The sequence below is a fragment of the Petaurus breviceps genome, unplaced genomic scaffold, assembly GCF_028583685.1.
Source record: "Petaurus breviceps papuanus isolate PSGF00001 unplaced genomic scaffold, PetGlider_PUasm1.0 84, whole genome shotgun sequence".
Lineage (NCBI taxonomy): Eukaryota > Metazoa > Chordata > Mammalia > Diprotodontia > Petauridae > Petaurus > Petaurus breviceps.
In genome coordinates this window covers 1,747,671-1,770,308 of record NW_027186645.1, presented here as the reverse complement: position 1 = coordinate 1,770,308, position 22,638 = coordinate 1,747,671, and the positions used below count along the sequence as shown (strand labels likewise).

At 36.0% G+C, this 22,638-nt stretch overlaps 1 long non-coding RNA gene across 1 annotated transcript in view; it reads left to right on the top strand.

Moving 5' to 3' along the window:
• Positions 1 to 22,638, top strand: part of LOC138176185 (uncharacterized) — a 61,231-nt gene that overhangs the window by 8,831 nt on the left and 29,762 nt on the right. The gene's annotated exons all lie outside the window — the stretch shown is intronic.

The window sequence follows — 22,638 nt, the reverse complement described above, 5'->3', positions numbered from 1 at the left end:
TTGGTCTACCTATGAGCAATTTATACTTCTCCATTTACTTAGACCTATCTTTATTTGTGGGTAAAGTATTTTGTAATGCTGTTCATATAGTTCTCTGTCTCTTGGCAGTTAGATTTCCAGGTATTTTATGTTATCTGTATTTATTTTAAAGAGAATTTCTTTATTTCTTCCTGCTAGATTTTGTTGGTAATACATAGAAATGCTAATGACTTTGTGAGTTTATTTTATATCTTGCAACTTTGTTGAAGTAATTATTTTGATTAGATTTTTAGTTGACTCTTTAGGGTTCTCTTAAGTATATCCATATTATCTATAAATTATCACCATAGTAGCTATAAAAAGTGATAGTTTTATCTCTTTTTTGCCTGTGCTTATTCCTTCAGTTTATTTTTCTTATCTTATTGCTATAGCTAGCACATTCTAGTACAATATTGAATAGTAGTGGTGATAATGAACATCCTTGCTTCACTCCTGATCTTATTGGAAAAGTTTATAGATTATCCCTATTACAGATAATGCTTGCTCTTGGTTTGAGATAGATATTCTTACCATTTTAAGGGAAGTTCCATTAATTTCCATGCTTTCTGGGTTTTTTTTTAAGGAATGGGTATTGCATTTTGTCAAAAATCTTTCAGCATCTATTGCAATAATCATATAATTTTTGTTGGGTTTGTTATTAACATAGTTAATTATGATTGAACTAGTCCTGCATTCTTAGTATAAATTCTGCCTGGTTATAGTGTATGATCTTTGTGATAAATGGCTATAGTTTGCTTACTAATATTTTATTTTAAAAATTTGCATCAATATTAATTAGGACAATTGGTCTATAGTTTTCTTTCTCTGTTTTGACTCTCCTTGGTTTAGGTATCAAAACAAACCATATTTGTGTCATAGAAGGAATTTGATGAGATCTCTTCTTTATCTATTTTCCCCAAATAATTTACATAGAAGTAGAATTAATTGTTCTATAAATTTTTGGTAGAATTCACTTATGAATTCATCTGGTCCTGGAGTTTTTCTTTGTGAGTTTATTTATGGTTATTTAAATTTCTTTTTTCTGGGTAGGATTGTTTAAGTATTCCGTTTCCTACCCTATAAATCTAGACAATTAATATTTTTCTACATATTCATCCATTTCATTTAGATTGTCAGTTTTATTGGCATATAGTTGGATGAAAAAGCTCCTAATAATTGCTTTTTTTTCTTCTTCTTCATTGGTTTTAAATTTACCTTTTCATTTTTTTATACTGGTGATTTGTTTTTCTTCTTTATTTTTCTTAATCAAATTAGCTAATGATATCTATTTTTTAAAGAATAGGTCCAAATATAATTCACTTTTGTTGGCCTCTCTTTTGATTTTCAAAATCTTAATTCAAAATCTTTTAAAATCTTAATCTTAAAAAGTTTTAATATGTTGGTTTTCTGGTTTGTTTGTTTTTTTTTTCACTGAATGCCCAATTTGTTTACATTGATGAGAAGTTTCTAATCTATTCTGCTATTGCCTTCCATTTTATTGAATCCCAGTTATGATCATTATTTCCCTCCATCTTATTCCATTAAACTTATTCTTCTCTCTTTTTTTTTCCTTTGCCCCCTCTTTAAGAGAATGTTTTACTTCTGACTAATATCTCCCTTAGTCTATCCTTGCTCCATTCCTCACTTTTCCCTCAGCCCCTTTCCTTCCCATTTGCCTTTGGTGAAAGATTTATCTCTGTAGCTAATTGTATGTGTATGTGTATTTGTCCCTTCTTTAACAAGTTTAGACGAGAGTGAAGTTCAAGTGTCATCTACACCCTCACCTCACTACCCCTTCTTTGTTATATAAACTATTTTAACCTTATTTTTATGAGATAATTTTCCCCATTTTTCCTCTCCCTTTAGCCCTCTCCCAGTGTACTTCTCTTCCCCACCCATCCCATTCTTCTTTTGAGATCACCTAAATACAACAGGATCCCATCTAGGCCCTCTATCTAATTAGACTCCTTCTCTGACCTCTGGTTTTGGTAAGGTCTGAGGGACCACATATATCACCTCCCATATAATAATGTAAATATTTTAACCCTGTTTAATCCCTTATAATTTCTCACGCATTTACTTTTTTATCCTTATCTTGATCCCTGTGTTTGTATATCAATTTTTTTTTACCCAAATCTGGTCTTTTCACCAGGAATGCTTGAAAGTCTTCTATTTCATTAAAGATCCATTTCTTCATTATAGGATTATACTCAAATTTTCTGTGCAGATTATTCATTTTTGTAAGCCTGATTTCTTTGCCTTCTGATATGTCATATTCTGAGCTCTCTGCTTCTGTAGGGTGATAGATGCTAAATCTTGAATGGTCCTGACTGTGGCTTCTCAGGACTTGAATTCTTTCTTTGTGGCTGCTTGTAATATTTTTTCCATGTCCTGGGAGCCCTAGATTTTGGTTATAATATCTTTGAGAGTTTCCATTTGGGTTTTTTTCAGGAGATAATTGGCAAATTCTTTCAACTTTTACTTTGTCTTTTGGTCCTAAAGATATAAAGGCAGTTTTCTTTTATGATTTCTTGAACTATCATGTCTATGTTCTTTTTTGTCCATGGCTGTCAGATAGTTTGCTAATTCTTAAATTTTTTTCTCCTCAATGTGCTTTTTAGGTCAGCTGTTTTTCCTGTGAGATATTTCACATTTTCTTCTATTTTTTTCAGTGCTTTGACTTCGTTCTATTATTTCTAGATGTCTCTTGGAATAATTAGCTTCCATGTGACCAATTCTAATTGTCAAGGAGATATTTTCTTGGATTAGGTTTTGTGCTTCTATTTCCAATCAATGAATTCTTTTTCCTATATCTTTCTTCCCTAACTTTTATCTCCTTTTCCATTCTTTCCTCTACTGCTCTGAACTGGTTTTTGCAATAATTTTTAGCTCCTTCTTTAACTCTTACTTTTCACTCTTCTAGGAATTTTTGTTAGACATGTCCCATTATTTTCTCTGAGGCTTTGCTTGCAGATGTTTTCAAGTAATTCTCTTGTTCTTTATTAGTGTCTTGAACTTCCCTGTTGCCATAATAGCTCTTTATGACTGGATTCTTTTTTTTCACTCATTCTTCCATCTTACTATCTTTGGATTTTATGTTAGTGCTGGGCTCTGCATACTTCTTGGAGGGATGTCTGGCCTGATCATCTATCTTCTTATATCCTTCTATTTCTGTGGCTGGGGGCCTGCAAGCCTTCCATTCCACAAAGTGATGTTATCTGAAGGGAAGTCTGTTCCCTGCCCTCCTGGTCTGAGCTTTGCAAGTTTCTAACCCAGGTTTGAGTCTACTGGCTTGTCTCTGATTCTTTGTTTCAGTAGATTGCTGTCTGATTCAACTACTATTTGTCCTCTGAGAGAATCTTTATGTTCAGAGTGACTGAACTGACAACTCCCCTTTTGTCTAGGATGCTGTGTTCTGTGCTCACTGTACAGCTAGGGCCATGATTTCTTTTTATCTTGGATCCTTGACCTTGTACTGAGTGGTAGGTGACATTGCTATAAGATGACCCCTGTTCCTGTACCTAGCAATTGTTCAAGGATCTCCTGAGATCTCTTTCTGGTGCCTTGTCTTGGTCCTCAGTTTCTGGATACTGGAATGCTTCTTGCCACTACCATAGCTATGCACACTCCTGACCAGACCCTTTCTCCAGACTTCTCTATCCATCTCCTTAAATGGGTTAGAAAAATGACTCCCTGTGACCTTTTCTGGGCTTTCTTGATTAGAATTCAGCCTGATGCATTTTCAAGATCTTTGCTGAAGAGGTGGGAAAAGAAAAGTGAGACTCTAATATTTCCCCTCACTCCCTCATCTTGACTATATCAAATTGAATTAAATTGTGAGCCTAATCTGTTTCTCCTCCCCAGAGACCAAGGTGGCATAAGGTATATTATTTTCTCCAAGATATTGGGTGTATATTTGTTGATTTGTTCTTGCTATATTTTAGAAATAAATAGTCCTTAATAAAAATGAATCTGGGAGGAAGAATGAAAACAAGGATTTATTAAGTGCCTATATGCCAAGCACTGTGCTAAATGCCTTACAAATATTATCTCACAACACTGAGAGGTAAATGTTATTATGAGCCCATTTTATAGTTGAGGAAAATGAGGCAGATAGCAGTTAAGTAACTTGACCAGGGTTACATAGTTAGTAAATGTCTAAGACTGGATTTGAACTCACATCTTCCTGACTCCAAGCTTCTATTTACTTCACTAACCGCACACTTCTGATGTAGAGTGGTTAAATGGAACTAGTTACACTACCTATTTACTGCTCCCCAGAAATGATTGCAATTGTATGAACACAATCAGTGAGGAACTTGAGCCAATGGATGGCAATAGGCTCTTTCCACCCCCTCACCATCCCCCCCAATCTCATCAGGGTACTTGAGAACCCAAAGGAGAAGTATAAAGTGTAATATACCTCACCTCATAGAGTAGGGCCAAAGAAATCTGTGTCGTACTTAACTTCCTCCTTCACTGAAATAAAAATCAGAGCTAGAAATATTAATAAAGGAGATAAGAATTTTCAATACGAGTCTATATCATATTATACTCTGTTTGAAATCATGGTCTGTGTCATATCTGTCTTTGTATTTCTAGTGCCTAGCACAGTGCCTTGTGCATTTGTAGGTCCTTAATAATTATTTGGTAAATTGAATTGAGTTTGTACAATTGAATTACTCATGCCCTATTTAATTGATGTATAAACACTTTAGAAGACTACAGTTTTTTTTTTGTTTGGTCTAGTGATTTCATTGGCATTAGGAATTCCCAGTGTGGAGACTTCTCCAGTAATACAAATTCTGAAACTTATAGTCTCAGAGTTAATAGCCTGGGTTACTTAAAGGTTAAGTGACATGTTCGTGATCACATTGACGTCAGAAAAAGAACTTGAACCTGATCCCAAGACCATTTCTCTACTTACTACACTGTCTTCTCTGTACAGTTTAGACTGTTTATACTTTATTTAGTAGAATATTTGTGGTCTTACACTTTAATGGCTCTGTGAGCTCATCAATGTGGACATTCACTCCAAGGAACAGATTGTGACCTACTCAAGTCTTCTCATCCTGAGTGATTCTTTTTCATATCCTCCTATAAATTTTCCAAAGTTAGAGGACTTTCTCTAGGTTTTTTAGCCTTATATGAACGCCAGTGCAGCTCTTATTCTGTTATTCCATTATATTTTACTGTCATGACTAGCTAACCTCCTTTTCTGGTCATTCATTTCTGGGTTGATACCTTCTATGCCATTTCTTGTGTACACATCATTATTGATAATTATGCTTTGGGCTATTTGTTTCTGCCATGTCTTGCTCCATTGCCCTTAGAGTCATTTATAGTTTTTATTCTTTGGAGAAAGTGCTTTCCATTATTCACAACCATATTGGAAGATAATCAGGATCATGGATTTCCATCATGATACCCTGGAAAGAGTGCTGGATTTGGGATTCAAATGCTTGGGTTCTGCAACTTACTACCTTTATTATCCTGGATAAGTCACTTAACATCCAGATTTCAGTTTCCTCAACTGAAAAATAAGATGCTGGACTAAAAGACCTCTGAGTTCTCTTCCAGCTTTAATTATATGACCCTATGGAATGAACTTTAGAGGTCATCTAGTCTAACCTACACATTTTTAGATGAGAAATTTGAGACCCAGAGAGGTTAAATGACTTGTCACAAGGTAGTAAATGGCAGACATAGGATTTGAACTCAATCACTGATGCCATATCCAGCATTCTTTCCATTGCAACACATGTTAAAAGATTTTTGTTTTAATTTTGAAAAATGGTTTGTAGTCTCTAAAGTGCTACAGTAGTTTCCAGATACAACCCAGAGCTAATTCTCTTGCTCTTATTCAATTTGAGGCCTGCTCATTGTCTATTTGCAGTATTCAAATTCTATTCAAAATGGCTGGATCAATGGGTCAATTTATTATCTAGGCAACAGACATTCTTCATTCATTTATTATTTTCCTGCATGGATATTTTAGGTTGGTATCAAGCACAAACAAAATATCTAGAGGATTTCAATGTCCCTAGAAAAATCCTTCTTCCATTGTGGACATTATCCATGACAAGAACGAGGACTTTTGGTTAGCATGAGTCTCCCTATTTTATATTTTACTTAATATTGGTAGTCAGAAATTGAACAAAATTCATTTTTATGGTTGTATCTATCAAGTAATCTTGTATGATCTTAATACCAAAAGTACCAGGTACATCATTGATATTTTACTATATTTCCTTTTATCTTTGTTAATACCATTTAAATATAAATAATTACAAATAGATATTATAATTTTACCTTGAAATAAACATATTTTCCTATTACTTCTGTTTTCTTTGTCTTGTGGAAGAAATACACTGTGTCATTTGATGCAGCTTGGTCCTTGGATGTATTATTAAATTCTGGTCCTTCTTTAATATGTGACTGAAAGATAACTTATTAATAAAGAGCCCTTAAGGCTGCAATTTGTTTAGTTTTGTAAAATCAACAAACAATAAAAAAGAGATCTTGTTTTTTCTTCTCCTTTCAATTAACTCTTAGACTTAAGCTACTGAAAAAACCTAAAGATGCAGAAAACTTTTTGTAAAAATCTGACCACACCCCCCACCAGATATTTCATTACTTGTTTGTCCTTTGCCTATGCATTTCATGTGCACCAACTTTCTCTTATATTACTAAGACAGTAAAAAGAGAACATGGCTAGGAGCTGGCTCAAGTTCTGCCACTAGCAACCTGAATCATCTTTAGCAAGTCAGTTGATTCCTCTATGTCTTAGTTTCCTCATCTGTTAAATGGGAATAATATGGGGCGGCTATGTGGAGCAGTGAGTAAGAGCACCGGCCCGGGATCATTTCCAGCCTCAGATACTTAACACCTACACAAAAAAAAACTGGCTGTGCAACCTTGGGCAAGTTACTTACCCCCAATTGCTTTAAAAAAACAAATAAATAAAATAAATGGGAATAATATCTACTTTATTCATGTCCACAAGTTGAGAAGATAACTTTTGAGATATTAACAGGAATAAGCTACCCGCCCCCCGGGCTCAGTCCCTTCCCTTGTTTTTGTCAAGGATGGGCTAAGATGTGATATATGTAGGTGAGTCTTTTTCATAGTATAAATCACTACAATCTAATGTGACTGCTTTTCTGCTTTTGCAATAACTTCAACTAAATTGTAGGGAAGGGACCAGAAGGTGCTAATCACAATGTTTTTGACCATCTAGAAATATTAACTTAATTGTTGGTTTTTTGAATGCAAGCTCCTTGCCTGATGACCAGTGAATCCATATACTACTAGAACTGAACTGTATAAAAACTGACTCATTTCTATAAAAAGTAGGATGTCAAGCTTTTAGTCAGAAGTATAATCCCTTTTTATCATACAGTTTCTTTTAGAAAGTTTTGACTTACAACAGTTGGCAGTGGTGGTATTCTAGAAAGAATTTGAATTTGTAATCAAAGGAACTGGATTAGAATCCCTGATTGGGTTTTTATCAACTATGTGACTTGGGACAAGTCCTTTAACCTCTTTGGACCACAGCTTCTTCATCTATACAACAAGGTGGTTGTGTTAAATGTTCTCTAAAGGTCCATTCCAGCTCTAAATTATATGAATCCTGTGAGGACGTTAAACTACTCACTAGATGGCCTCTCATTTCAGTTCTAAATTATGTGACTCTATAATTTCTACTTTGAGTACTGTGGTAGTTCCAAAATACATCTCAGATTTGCAGTCCCTAACCTTTCCCCTCACCCCAGTATACTCCCTCTACTCTATACTCCTTCCCCTTATCTTGCTTCATACTGGAAACTTCCACACCATGCTTGTAGAGTGGGGGATGGAGGCTTAACTGCCCAATCCCTAGTCCCATTTGACATAGGTAATTAATGCAATGCACTTCACCAAGAATTTGCCCCTCCCTGTGAAACTCATAGTCCTAACCTGTGTCATTGAATTGTTCTTATGGAGACATAATGAAAGACTTAGGAATCTCTCATATCAAATTAGAAGAGTAATGAGGGCTTAACATATACCAAGTCCAGGATGCAACCTCTTATAGACTATTGCTAAGTCCCTTCCTCTTTCTGCTGTGCTCCAAAAACTATCATGCCCAAGGTTTTGGTGACCTCCCTTATTCTATCTTTGACTGCCCCTTGTGTCGCTCTGATGGTCCCTCCTCCACCTTAGGTGTCTCATTTAAAACCTTATGCTTTCCCTTCTTTAAATAAAAACACATCTACTAAAGGCCTACTGCTTTCAGCATTTACTGACTTGTCTGACATTTTCATGAAAACTTCCCTGGTTCCTTAATGTCTAGAATGGCTGGAGGTTTTGAAGAATGATATCTGGATACTTAGAAGACTTTTTAAGAATGATACCAGGAAAGATCAAGTATTACTTATATACTATTTAATAATGTGAGATAAAGGTTTTTCTATGTACTTAAAAAAGTGATCATGCAATGAAGCAGACTAATTTTTCTGTTCTTGGAATAATTGATTAGAAGGTCAGGGTTGTTCAAGCACATTCATTCACAAAGGACCTATATATCAAATTCAACATACTCCATAGTTTTACCTTTGAATTGGTAATAATCTAAGTATTTGTAATGGGAATGTAAATTTAAAGATCTTCCCTGCCCCTAGGCTAAAGTGCACCTGGAGCCTGGGGTGGGAGGCTTGTTTTTCAGTAGATACTTCTTGATTGGCCAGTGAGTCAATAAGGTTGTTACATTCTCTGAGCCAGGAGAAGGCTATATAAGCCCTGATGTGTAGCTTTGTTTTGGGGCTCACTTTTGAGATGTGTTCTGTGATTTGATCTGGATTATGGGAAGCCGTTGTTCAGAGCCCCCCGGCTTTGAAACCCAGATGTTGAAACCCAGATGTTGTTTGGTATGGATGTAATGGTTGGACAGTTTGGAAATCTGTCTACTTGATCTGTTTCTGTCTTGATAATTCTGTCTGTATATTCTGAAGTTCGGGGTGCTGACCTCTTTCCCCTGAACTAGGTAAACGATATATGTTTGACTGATTAAAGTAAGCTTGTTAACCTATTTTGAGTTGCTTTCCTTTATCAAAGCAGATCCAAGAACCTGTATTGGCAGCAAACCCTGAGGACGCTTGGGGTGCTTGCTGCTACAGTATTCCAAGAGTTAACCACATCAGGAACTTAGAGAGGAAACCTACATCTCTATTTGGACAGTGAATGAGTTGGCTGAACAGCAGAGTATCTGAGAATTTACTTTTGTGTGTCCAACATATTCAAAGTCACTACAATCTAAACTTCCCAAAATAGGAAGCACTTGAAAGTACTCACAGGCACTAGAACAAGGACTTTGGTGTAAAATCTCCTTTAGTTTTCACTTTGCTCTGACAGCATAATTTTCTCTTTGCTGAACTTGAGAAAAATATGTAAGTATAAGGCAAAGTACAGGGAAATGGTTGAAAATGAGCTAAATCTGTGGTATATTTATTGTATTGATGGAAACAAGTCCAGTGAAAGAATAGCTATTTGGTAAAATGACAAAGAGAAAAATAGAGTAAATATGCAACATTAAGATCCAGCTGATAATGACCATTAAAAACCAATGGGATTATAAATAAAACCATGCTCTGAACACACTGGGAAGGTCATGACTACAGATGCTTACTAATGTTTCTGATAGGAAGGAGCCCATCAAACTAACAGCATGAGTAACAATGGAGATAATCAAGCTTAAAGAAGCGTAATATTTTGAAACTAGAAGGAACTAGAATATTGGACATTATCTAGTCCAACTCCATCATTGCACAAACAAGGAAAAGGAATCCAAGAGAAGTGATAAATCTAACCCCATTTAGCAGTAGAGCCAAGGATTAAAAACAAGGTCTTTTTATTCTCAATTCATTTCACTTTCTACTGTGCAACAATTTCAAAGAAACTTCGGAGATCTAAAATTCTAAAACTGTAAGATCTTAGATTGACATTTAAACATAGTGAGTGTTATGGCTTTCCTTTTCCTTTAATATAATGCTAGAGTCAAGGCAATAGCAGCTAATAGATTCTGCTCTTCTTTCTCATTTGGAAATCTTCCGGAAAATGGTTCTAAAATAATTTGAATAACCCAGTCCAGTTGCTCTGAAGGGAATAGGATGAAAGAAGTAAGTATCAGAGAAAGAGTAATTTAGGTTCTTACTAACCATAACCTTGACTGGGGTTGCAGACAGAAACGTTTGAACAGTCTAAGAAGGGACCATTTCCATAATACATTAGATACTCTCTGGCAAGAGAGGTCAATGGCTGTGGGTCTCAAAAAGTATATTTTAAAAGGAATAGTGGTACTCTGACCTGAAGTTGGTACTGAGGTGTATTTTTAAAATTAGAGACATAATCAGGTAAGTCAGTGACTACAGAGTGGTCCCTCCATATGAGTCGGCAGCTATACAGTTGGTCACTTGGTAAAGGCAAGAAGCATCCTTTGTTGGAGAGTGACAAAACTGTGGGCATTATGAAAAGAGTTATAGAGGATCATGACCCTGGGACTTGAGTTTAGGAAGCAAAGAAACAGGAGTGGAAGAAGATGACCTGTAAAAAAAGAGCTACAGAATGAGTACAGCCTGAGAGGACTGATCAAAACCCATTGTTACCTGTGGGGAATTCTAGGTGGCAGCAAAAGGAGAGAAATGGAGAACAACACACCCCATCCTCCCCTCCTTGCTGGAGTACAGTATTGTAATTCCTTAAGTACAGCGCTATATTCATGGAGACTATACAAGTCTCTAAAGAGAGGGTTGTTTGCTTTGGGAGAGGTCTCCACTATCTGTGGTTTGTGTTCATTAATTTGGAAAAAAAAAAACTTTTACATTTTGTGATTTGAAAACCTCAGCCCTTGTAAAAAGAGGTGGTGCTTACCCTTTGAGAAGCATCAGAATCTAATTTTCACAGGTTCCGCCTGGGTGGGGACAACAAAGCAAAGTGAGAAATCAACAAACTATATACCCTGACTGTCACATCAAGAGGCAGCCTCTGAAACAAGGGTTATGTGAGATGGTTCTTATTTCCTAATTGATATTGTTATTGTTACTGAGGTCTAGAACTTGTGATTTCCTTGAATAACAATAACAGCAATAATGATACTCTTTTGAAATGATTATTTTGAAAATCTCTTTAATTGTTTTACTTAGTGATTAACAAACTCCCACCTAGTCATATCCTCCACATTCCAGTGATTCTGAACCTTCGTAGGTCACTATCCAAACCTGATTCCCCATTTCCTACTACCTGATTCTTTATTCCCATTCCCCTTAATCCACCCTCCCTCAAAGTCTCAGCCAAATGCAACTCATCCTTTCCACTGTGTCTTCTCAAATGCCAGATCCATTGTTAATAAACTTGCTTGCATCTCAAATCTTTTCCTTTCTCACTCATTCACATCTTTCAGCTCTTACTGAAACCTGGTTCCCTCCTGTTGATACAGCCTCCTGTCTACCCTTTCTAGCACTGGTTATACTTTCACTCATTCCCCTTGACTCACTGGTCAAGATGAAGGAATTAAAATACTCTTTGCTCCCCATTGCCACTTCTAGCTTCACTCTAAAACTATTACCAAGTTACTTCTCCTCCTTTGAAGTTGATATAACCCACATCTACCAGTCAATCAAAATCTTAGTAGATATTGTCTTTAGATCCCCAGGACGTTCCTCTTCCTTTCTCAATAAGTTCAGCACCTGGCTCATAAATCTTCTCTTGCCCAACCCTTTTTCCTGCATATTGCTACTCCCTCAAACAACCTAACCTTCCACTTCTTCATCCTACTCATTTCCCATGACCCACTCCTCCACCCCACCTCAGGTATACACAAAGATGGTAATGCCTTGATCTTGTCATCACCCACAAATGCACCACTTCCATGTACATGAACTCTGAAATTCACTTCTCTGATCATAAATCTATTAACTTTCCATCTCTCCATTAGATTTCCAATACCAAATCCTGATCTTTGTCCTCACCATTATCTTTCATCCCTTATCCCTTCAGTTCTCTCTCAGGACATCACCCCTGTGGTTATGGAATACTGCCTGTACTTTCAGAATTGATGTGTTGGTTGATTTTGCCAGACAACTCTTTTTTTCTTTTTTGTTAAAATGGATGGCTAGCTCTGTAGGGATGGTGGTATAAAGGATACACATAGGGAAAAGGTGTAAAATAAAAAAAAATAAAATATTTATTTAAAAAATGAAAAAAAGCATGCCCATATAATATTGCATTAGACCACTGAACAATTTTAGTCTAGTCATCTTGGCATTGCCAGTATACAGTATTATTATGATAGATTATTTCCATAGCAGATTGAAGAAGTGTGGCACAGTAAAGAGAAAATTTTGGTGGTTAATGTTCTCTGATTCTCTATGTGAGTCTATAGTTGTATATTTGTGCTACTCCAAAACCCAAACAAGGCACATGCCAGAAAGGGAAGCTGAATAAGTATGATCATTTAAACTAAAGTTCCCTATCTAATTCCAGGAACTGAGCTGAATCCCCACCCCAGGTGATGGAAATCTAGGCATAGTCATTGGGACATGACAAATAAGCCAGTACTGAAGAGTTTTCTTCCTTTTAAAAAAAATACCACTATCTGATTCTAGTGGAAAGAATTCTGGATTTGGAGGCACAAGACTCCAACGACTCTCTAATATCACTTTCCACTCCAAATCTGTGATCCTACCTGTTACTTTGGATAGATTAGTGCAGATGGTACAAAACTGGGTCATGGCTCAGCGCCAACAGCCTAAATATGTGATCTTGATGGTCCTCTTACTGCTTCCTGCAGGGGCAACTTTCCCTCCATCAAAACTGATCATCAGCTTAATAAATACTTGGTTCCTTTCTTCCTTCCTTCCAGCCAGTTTGGCAGGACCAGTAGAAGGCATGAAAGTAAGCAATGTGAAATTAATGTCATGTCCTGGAACTGCATTGCAAAGGGCTGAGTAGCTCACTGCTTATCTTAGAGGCATTTTTGGAATCAATGAAATTTTTGGAGTAGGAGAGTGGTAGGTGAGACCTGTGCTTTAGGAAGATTATTTTGGTAGTTGCATGGTAAATGGACCAGAGAGAAGAGGTAGGCAGACCCATGAGGAGGCCAGTTCAAGAGTTCAGGTGAAAAATCATGAGGGCCTATAACAGGATGGTGGCTAGGTCAATAGAAAGAAGGGAATGGTTGTAAGAGGTGTTGTAGAGCACTGATGTCAAACTCAAATAGAAGCAGGGGCCTCTAAACTACACGTAAGGATCTCTGCCCTCTAGTAAATGACTTAGAAAACCACATGTTAAAACATTGTTTTATTTTATTTTTAAAAATACTTCCCAATTGCATTATAATCTGGTTCAGGCCACACTGGGGTATTTGATACTTCTCTTGTGGAGTTAGAAAAAAAAATTGACAACTAATTACATATGGGGTGGGGTGCAGGATAATGGAGAGGAAAAAGTCATAAATGCCTCTAAGATTATAATCTGGGTAACTAGAAAGATGGGGTACTTTACAGAATTAGGAAAGTGTGGAAGAAGAGCTCATTTTGGGAAAAATCAGTAAATTCCATTTTAGATATGCTGAATTTAAGAAAGCTATGGGATATTCAGTTAGAGACATCTAATAGTCAGAAATGAGAGACTGGAATGATCTTGGTGAATATGAGAAATGTGACAAATGTCCCAGTTTTCACTGCTTTATCCCTCCCTGGTTTAGCAATTTGGACCATATTTCTCCCACAAAAAGAGTTTGGTAGAGTGTGTGGTTTTTCCCTCAATCATTAAGAATAATTTTTGTAGCACAGATAATAGTTGCCCTTTAAATGTTTTCTAGAATTCACTTGTAAATCCATCAAATACCTTTTTCTTTGTTAGTTTTTATTTGATTTATTCAATGTCACTCTCTGAGACTGGTTTGTTAAAGTTCTCAATTTTTTTGTTTTGTTAATGGATATTTTGTATTTTTTTAAGTATAGCACTTCCTCTGGATTAGCTGAGGGCAGCTGTTAGTATATAATATGATCATAATACTAACACCTATCTTACAGTGTTGTTGTGAAGATCAAATGAGATAATGTAATACCTGTCTCTAATCCTTTAAAAAAACCTTCAAATGACTGGACGAGGCGTCTCCCTCTGGGCAAGTAACTGCTAGATGTCATGGGCAATAGAGAAATACCTTTCTCCCCCATGCAGTGCTCCCAAGCCTCAACCTGCTCTGGAACTCCTGAATTACCCTTAAGCCTTAAATACTTAAAGCATGTCCTGAAAGGCATGTCCAAGTTTTGTTTGACCAATGAGACTTCTTCCTTTAATTCACTCTGGGAACTGGTTTCAAGGCTCTTGAAGGTATAGAGGGACTTAACAACTTGTTAGCATATTAACACTTCATTATCTCCATTATATCAATTGAACTGGTGGTGTGGGAAAAACTAAATAACTCTTACATAGGTAATCATCCATTTCCTTTGCTAAGTATATAGTTGTAGGTCTCAATTTACAAAAAAAAAGGAGAGTTCCTTCTGCAATAATCAATGAGCTAGATTTCTATTAGGAAAATTCTAGAAATACAATAACTATTACTAAAAAAAATCAGTATATCCATTTTATGACAGGTCATACCAAACTAGCATCATTTCCTTTTCCTCAAGGTTACTAGACTGTTCAGTGAGGAAAATGCCACAAACATAGGTTATACTTAGATTATAGCAACATATTTGGCAAAGTCTTACATATGGTCCTTGTGGATAAGATGGAGATATAGGAACTGGATAATAGTTGTTAGGTGGATTTAGACTTTACTGAATGTCTGAATCCAAAGAGTAGTCCTTAATGGGTTTTTGTTTGTTAATTTGGAGGGGAGATCTTTGGATAGTGTGCCCCTTGGATCTGTCCTTTGGCCTTGTGCTGACCAATGTTTGTATTAATAATTTCAATGAAAGTGCAGATAGAACGCTTATAAAATTTAAAGATGACATGAAGCCTTGAGATATAACTACCATGTTTGGTGGCAATTGGTTCCAGAATAATTTTAATAGGCTAGAATGTTAATCAAAATATAATATAATTAAACATAAAAGTAATAAAAATAAAGTCTTACACTTGGGTTCAAAAAATCATTTTCAGAAATGAAGGATGGAGTGTGTTGTATGTGTATGTATGTGTGTATGTGTGTGTGTGTGTGTGTGTGTAGGTCTATACAACATTTCCTGTAAGATGGGAAATAAAAGATTTGGGGGTTTTGGTAGCCTGGAAGATCAATATATATCAACAGAGTATCATGGCAGCCAAAAATGTTAATGTCATGCAAGGCTATAAAAATATTTATAATGAGGAAAGCCACCATTCCATTATACTCTGTCCCTACCAGCCCACATTTGGAATATTATATTCAATTCTGGTTAATAAATATAAAGGAAAGTCAGTGAAAAGCTAAAACATTTCCAGAAGAAGGCAATGAAGTGGGTAAAAGTACTAGATAATATGCCATACAAAGCATCAGTTGAAAGAAGTGGGGATGATTAACCTGGAGGAGAAAATTTTAGAGAATAATAGCTCACTTCCAGTTTTTGAAAAACTATCATGTGGAAGAGGGATTATATTTATTCTACTTATTCCCAGAGAGCAAACTTGTAGTAATAGATGGAAATCACAGAGAGGGAGATTTTTAGACTGATGTAACAATAAGGTCCCTAATGATTAGAGTTAGAGTGGAGTAAGTTGTCATTGGAGGAAGTGGGCCCTCCCTCATAGGAGGTTTTCAAGCAGAGACAAGAAAATCCTTTGTTATAGGAATGATTCATGATCAAGTACATCTAGGCTATAAGGTCTCTTCTAATTCATTCTCTAATTCTTTTTTTTCTTTTTTATGTAAATAGCATTTTATTTTTTCCAATTACATGTAAAGACAATTTTCAACATTTGCTTTTTATAAGATTTTGAGTTCCAAATTTTTTTCCCTCCTTCCCGCCTCTCCCTCCTCCCCAAGATGGCAAGCAATCTGATATAGGTCACACATGTACAATCATGTAAAATATATTTCACAACATTAGCCATGTTGTGAAAGAAGAAACAGAGCAAAAGGGAAAAAAACTATGAAAAAAAACAAAGAAAGTGAAAATAGCATGTTTCTGTCTGCATTCAGATTCCATAGCTCTTTCTCTGGATATGGATAGCATTTTCTATCATGAGTCTTTTAGAATTATCTTGGATCATTGTATTGTTGGGAAGAGCTAAGTCAATCATAGTTGATTATCACCCAAAGTTGCTGTTACTATGTACAATGTTCTCCTGGTTCTGCTCACTTCATTTAACATCAGTTCATGTAAAGCTTTCCAGGTTTTTCTGAAATCTGTCTGCTCATCATTTCTTATAGCACAATAGTGTTACATTTCATTAATATGCCTCAGCTTACTCAGTCATTCCCCAATTTATGGGCATCCTCTAAATTTCCAATTCTTTGCCATCTCAAAAAGAGCTACTATAAATATTTTTGTACATGTGGGTCCTTTTCCCCCTTTTATGATCTCTTTGGGATACAGACCTGGAAGTGGTATTGCTGGAGCAAAGGGTATGCAGTTTGATTACCTTTTGGGTGTAGTTCCAAATTGCTCTCCAGAATGGTTGGATCAATTGTCACTCCCCCAATAATACATTAGTGTTCCAATTTTCCCACATCTTCTCCAATATTTATCATTTTCCATTTCTGTCATATTGATGGGGGATGGGATCCCAATAGGTTCAGCGGGAATTCTGATCTTATCTAAGACCAGAAAACCTGCAATATTGTCTGGAAAGAATTCAAGGTCTCAGGCTTAATTGGAGTGAGAGTTGTAGAAGTTTATTGTTACGCTTCCATGAGAATCGGGCAAGAGACCTTTAGGGGACTTGCCTCATTGTCTAATTCTTAAATCTGGGCTACCAGCTCTCATTGTTTCTCTACTTTCAGTAGATAATATAATAAGCAAAGCATGTCAAAAATGCCTTGAATATGACTGTAGTAAAGATTGATTATGAAGAACAAGGCAAGAAACTGAGAATTAATGGAAAACTGCTAAAATGAATAGAATCAGATGTTATAATTTTAGAAGCAGATATCTTGATAGTTGAAGTCTTCTATCACTAATGTATCTTACCATTGTGCTTTTTTTGGGTAATTTGTAATAAAAAATCTATATTCTAAATTTGAGTAGGAAGTCTATAGCATAGTATTACAATGTTTTGTTTCTGTTTCTCTCCTGTGATTCTTATTTTTCACTATGAGGCATATTCAAACAAGCGTTTTTGTTTTTGGTATTGTAATGCCAAGCAAAGTCAATTTCCCAAGGTTCAAAATACCAGCATAGGTACTCTCCATTTTATTCAGTGAAAAATTAAGAACAGAGAAAATCAAAATATAGCATCATTCAAAATACAGCATTCACCAAGTATAATTCAATAATCTCCAAATACTATTCCACCCCTGGACATTATAATTCATTTAGTCAATCCCAAAGACCCTATTCTAAATACCCACCCCTAGGCTGTACATTCATTTAGTCAACCACAAAGCCCCTCTTCTCAAAATGGAGATTAGTTTCCAATCATAAGTAAAGTACATTCATTTGTTCTATCACAGAGCACAAAAAAGTCAAAAGTTCCCCACCCTTGGATCACAATTGAATCTACCCCAGACTTACAACAAGCTTAAGCACAGCATTTAATACCCAAAGAGAGGTCTTTTCTTCATCTTGATCCGAGGCAAGTTCTCAGCGATCTTTGTTCCTGGGGAGACAAAGCTTATCAAGGCCACAAGATACATTGCCAGTGTCTTCATTAATTCATTCTCTGTCTTCAGAACAGTCCTAGGACCCCTGCAAACGTTAGCAAAACCCTCTTCCAGGATTTCTATAAACATACAGCAAGAAAATCCTTCTTCATGGCTTCTGAACCAACAGCCAGGTTCCAGATCCTCTGCAACAACAGCACTATCCTTCACCAATGGATGAATCTGTCAAAACAACATCAAAACAGACAGACAAAGTACCAGCATAACAGCCATGTCTCCTCAGTCCTTGGCAGCTCTGGGTGGCAGCTCTCAAAAGTCCTGGGCAATTCAAACTGGACCTTGACAATCCTCTCTGTCTCTCTCTGCCTCCAAAATTCTGCTTTCAAAAAGTTCTTCTGCCTCTCTCTTTGCTCTCTCTTTGTTTGTGTCTCTCTAAATTTACATCACCAGCTCCTCCCAGTTCAGCACTCTCTTTTCACATCAACAAGTCCATCCCACAAGTGGGATTCACAAGCTCTGGTTTTTAACACAATCAATCCAAAAACCAAGCCAAAAACAGGGGGATCTTTAAATTCCCTTACTATTACAGGTATACAGTTCAATTCCTCTACTTAGATCCATTTCTTTGGAAGAGTGGATACTACATTCCATTAATTTATGCTAGGCTGTAGTCCCATTCCACCAAAACTCTGTGATTCCTATAAGGTCCTATGTACCCCCTTTTGCTAAAATGTCAGGTTAACTTTATTATTAATGTAGTGAGGCTGCTCCCTCACATGTAGCATGGGGTGTCATGAATGGCTCACAGCAAGTCCGTAATAGACATCTCTAGCTTCTTTTCTGCTCATCCTTCTCTAAGAGAGATTTTAGTGAGGCTTTCCCCCCAATATAGTGTGGAGTATCATGGATGACTTGCAGGGAGGCAAAAATACAGATCTCTCAAACTTCCTCTCCCCTCCATCCTTCCTTAAAGGAGATTTTAATTTCTGCCAGCAGGGGAAGTAGGAAGTAGATGACAGAGGCTTACAATTCTGCTCTCATCAGAGAAAATAGGAATTAGGTGAAAATTATATCTATCTGCTTGCTTAAGTATTATTAGCCTGGGGGATGTAATCCTAAGGTTTAAGCTAAACTCTTGTAATTTCTTTGTTTATATGGTTATTTTGAATTTTATTTTTTCTCAATTACTTGTAAACAACATTTTAAACATTTTTTAAAATTTTGAGTACCAAAATCTTTCCCCTTTCCACCCTCTTAAGAAGACAAGCAATTTTATATAGATTATACATGTGCAGTCCTATAAAAACATTTCCTCATTAGCCATGTTGTAAAAGAAAATGTAGACCAAAAAACCCAAAACAAAACAAAACAAAAAACAACAACCAACCTACCCCTACTACCAACTAAGAATAATAAAGTAAAATAAAAAAGTGTGCTTCAATCAGCATTTAGATTCCATCAGTTCTTTTTCTGAAGGTAGATAGCATTTTTCCACATGTCCTTCCAAACTGTCTTGGATCAATGAAATGCTATCATTCACAGTTGATCATTGTACAATATTGTATATTGCTGTTATTGTATACAATATTCTCCTGGTTCTTCTCATTTCACTTTGAGTCAATTCATGCAAGTCTTTTCAGTCTTTTTTAAAAGTCTTTTTCTAAAAAGAATCCAGCTTGTTGGGGCGGCTAGGTGGTGCAGTGAATAGAGCACCGGCCCTGGAGTCAGGAGAACCTGAGTTCAAATCCAGCCTCAGACACTTACACACAAAACTAGCCATGTGACCTTGGGCAAGTCACTTAACCCCAATTGCCCTCCAAGAAAACCCAAACAAACAAACAAAGAATCCAGCTTGTTTTGGGTCATAGTATAGCAGTATTCCATCACAATTATATACCACAACTTGTTCAGTCATTTCCCAGTTGATGGGCAGTCCTTAATTTCCAATTCTTTGCTGCCATAAAAAAATCTGCTACAAATATTTTGTAATATAGTCTGTTTCTTTTTTCTTTGATCTTTTTGGGGTACAGACCCTTGTAGTAGTATAGCTGGGTATGCACAGTTTTATAGCTGTTTTGGAATAGATCCAAATTGCTCTCCAGAATGGTTGGATAAGTTCACAACTCCACCAACAGTGCCTTAGCATCCCTATTTTTCCACATACCCTCCAACATTTGTCATTTTCCTTTTTAATCATATTAGCCAATCTGATTGGTGTGGAGGTGGATTTAATTTCTCTGGTCAATAGTGATTTACAACATTTTTTCATATTTCTATAGATAGCTTTGATTTCTTCTTCTGAAAACTGTCTGTTTATATCCTTTGACCATTTATCAATTGTGGAAAAACTCATATTTTTATAAATTTGACTCAGTTCTCTACATATCTGAAAAAAGAAGCCTTGGTCAGATAAACTTGCTATAAAATCCCCCCTTCAGTTTCCTGATTTCCTTCTAATCTTGCTGCATTCATTGTATTTGTATAAAAACTTTTCAAGTTGGGGGTGGCTAGGTGACCCAATGAATAGAGCATGGGTCCTGGAGTCAGGAGGACCTGAGTTCAAATCCAGCCTCAGACACTTAAAACAAAAAATAGCCATGTGACTTTGAACAAGTCACTTAACCCCAATTGTCCTCCAAAAGGAAAAAAAAAACCCAATAACAACAACAACAAAACAAAAAACAAAAAACAAAAACAAAAAAAAACTTTTCAATTTGATGTAAAAGAAATTATCAATTTTACATTCTGTAACAATCCTTATATCTTGTTTGGTCAAAAATTCTTCCCTTATCCATAAATCTGGAAGGTAAAATATTCCATGTTCCCCTAATTTGCTTATGATATCATCTTTTCAGTCAAAATAATGTACCCATTTTGACCTTATCTTAGTATAGGGCATGCAGTGTTGGCCTATATCTACTTTCTGCCAAACTGCTTTCTGATTTTCCCAGAAACTTTTGTCAAATAGGGAATTATTGTCCCAAAATTTGGTCTTTGGGTTTGTCAAACATGAGATTACTGTGGTCATTTACTACTGTGCATTGTGAAGCTAAGCAGTTCCACTGATTCCCCACTCTATTTCACAGCCAATAACAAATTGTTTTGATGATTACTACTTTATAATACAGTTTCAGATCTGGTACTGCTAGGCCACATTCTTTCACATTTTTTCTTCATCAATTTCCTTGATGTTGTTGAGCTTTAATTTATTCCAGGCAAATTTTATTGTGATTTATTTCCAGCTATGTAAGATAAATTTTAGGTAATTTGATTGGTATGGCACTGAATAAGTAAATTAATTTAAGTATAATTGCCATTTTTATTTTATTGACTCAGTTTACCCATGAGCAATTAATATTGCTTTAGTTGTTTAGACCTGACTTTCTTTGCATGAATGGTGCTTTGTGATTGTGTTCATATTGTTCCTGAGTTTGTCCAAGTAGGTAGGTTCCCAAGCATTTTATATTTTCTTCATTGCTTCTTTTTTTTGGGAGGGGGGGGCAATTGGGGTTAAGTGACTTGCCCAAGGTCACACAACTAGCAAGTGTTAAGTGTCTGAGGTCGGATTTGAACTCAGGTCCTCCTGACTCCAGGGTCGGTGCTCTATTCACTGTGCCATCTAACCACCCCTATTTTGTATTTTCTACAATTATTTTAAATGGAATTTCTTTGCTTCTTCCTGCTGAATTTTGTAGGTAATATATAGAAATGCTGATGATTTGTCAGGGCTTATTTTATTATCTGCAACTTTGCTGAAATTGTTAATGATCTCATCCGGTTCTTTAATTGATTTTCTAGGATTTTCTAAGTCTACTATCACATTGTCCATGAAGAGCGATAATTTTGTTTCCTCGTTGCCTATTCTATTCCTTCAATTTCTTTTTCTTCTCATTGCTGTAGCTAGTATTTCTAGAAAAACAGTGAATAATAGTGGTGATAATGGACATCCTTGCTTAAACACAGACCTCATTGGAATGATTTCTAACTTATCCCCATTATAGATAATGCTAGCTGGTGGTTTTAGATAAATACTACTTAACATTTTAAGTTAACATTTATCTATGTTATTTATTTAAGTTAACATTTATTCCTATGCTTTCTAATGTTGTTAATAGGAATGAGTGTTGTATTTTGTCAAAAACTTTTTCTGCATCTATTGAGATAATCATATGATTTTTGTTGGTTTGTTATATAGTCAATTATGCTAATAGTTTTCCTAATCTTGAACCAGCTCTGCATTTCTGGTATAAATCTCATCTGGTCACACTGTATAACCTTTGTGATATATTTCTGTAATCTCCTTCTGGCATTTTATTTTTTAATTTTAATTTTATTTTATTTTTTGCTTTTTGGAGGGGGGAGGCCCAAGTCAGAAAGATATCCCACAGGGTAATGAGAATTCCACCAAATTTCTGGAGTCTAGGTTCTTTGTGTCTCAGGTGGCAAAGGAGTCATGCTAATGGTTCAAGGCTTAGTCCTCTTAACTAGCTAAATACTAAAAATGATCTGTGCTCTCTCTCTCTTTCTCTCTCTCTCTCTCTCTTCCCCCCCCCTTTTGAAGGGGGGAAGGCAGGACAATTTGGGTTAAGTGACTTGCCCAAGGTCACATGACTAGTAAGTATTAAGTGTCTGAGGCTGGATTTGAACTCAGGTCCTCTTGACTCTAGGGCCAGTGTTCTATTCACTGCACCACCTAGCTGCCACCTAGTATTTTATTTTTTAAAAAATTCATTAATTTTTAGGGAAATTAGTCTATAGTTTTTTTTTCTGTTTTTGCTTCTCTAGGTTTAGGTATCAGCACCATATTTGTTGGAAAAGGAAATTGGTAG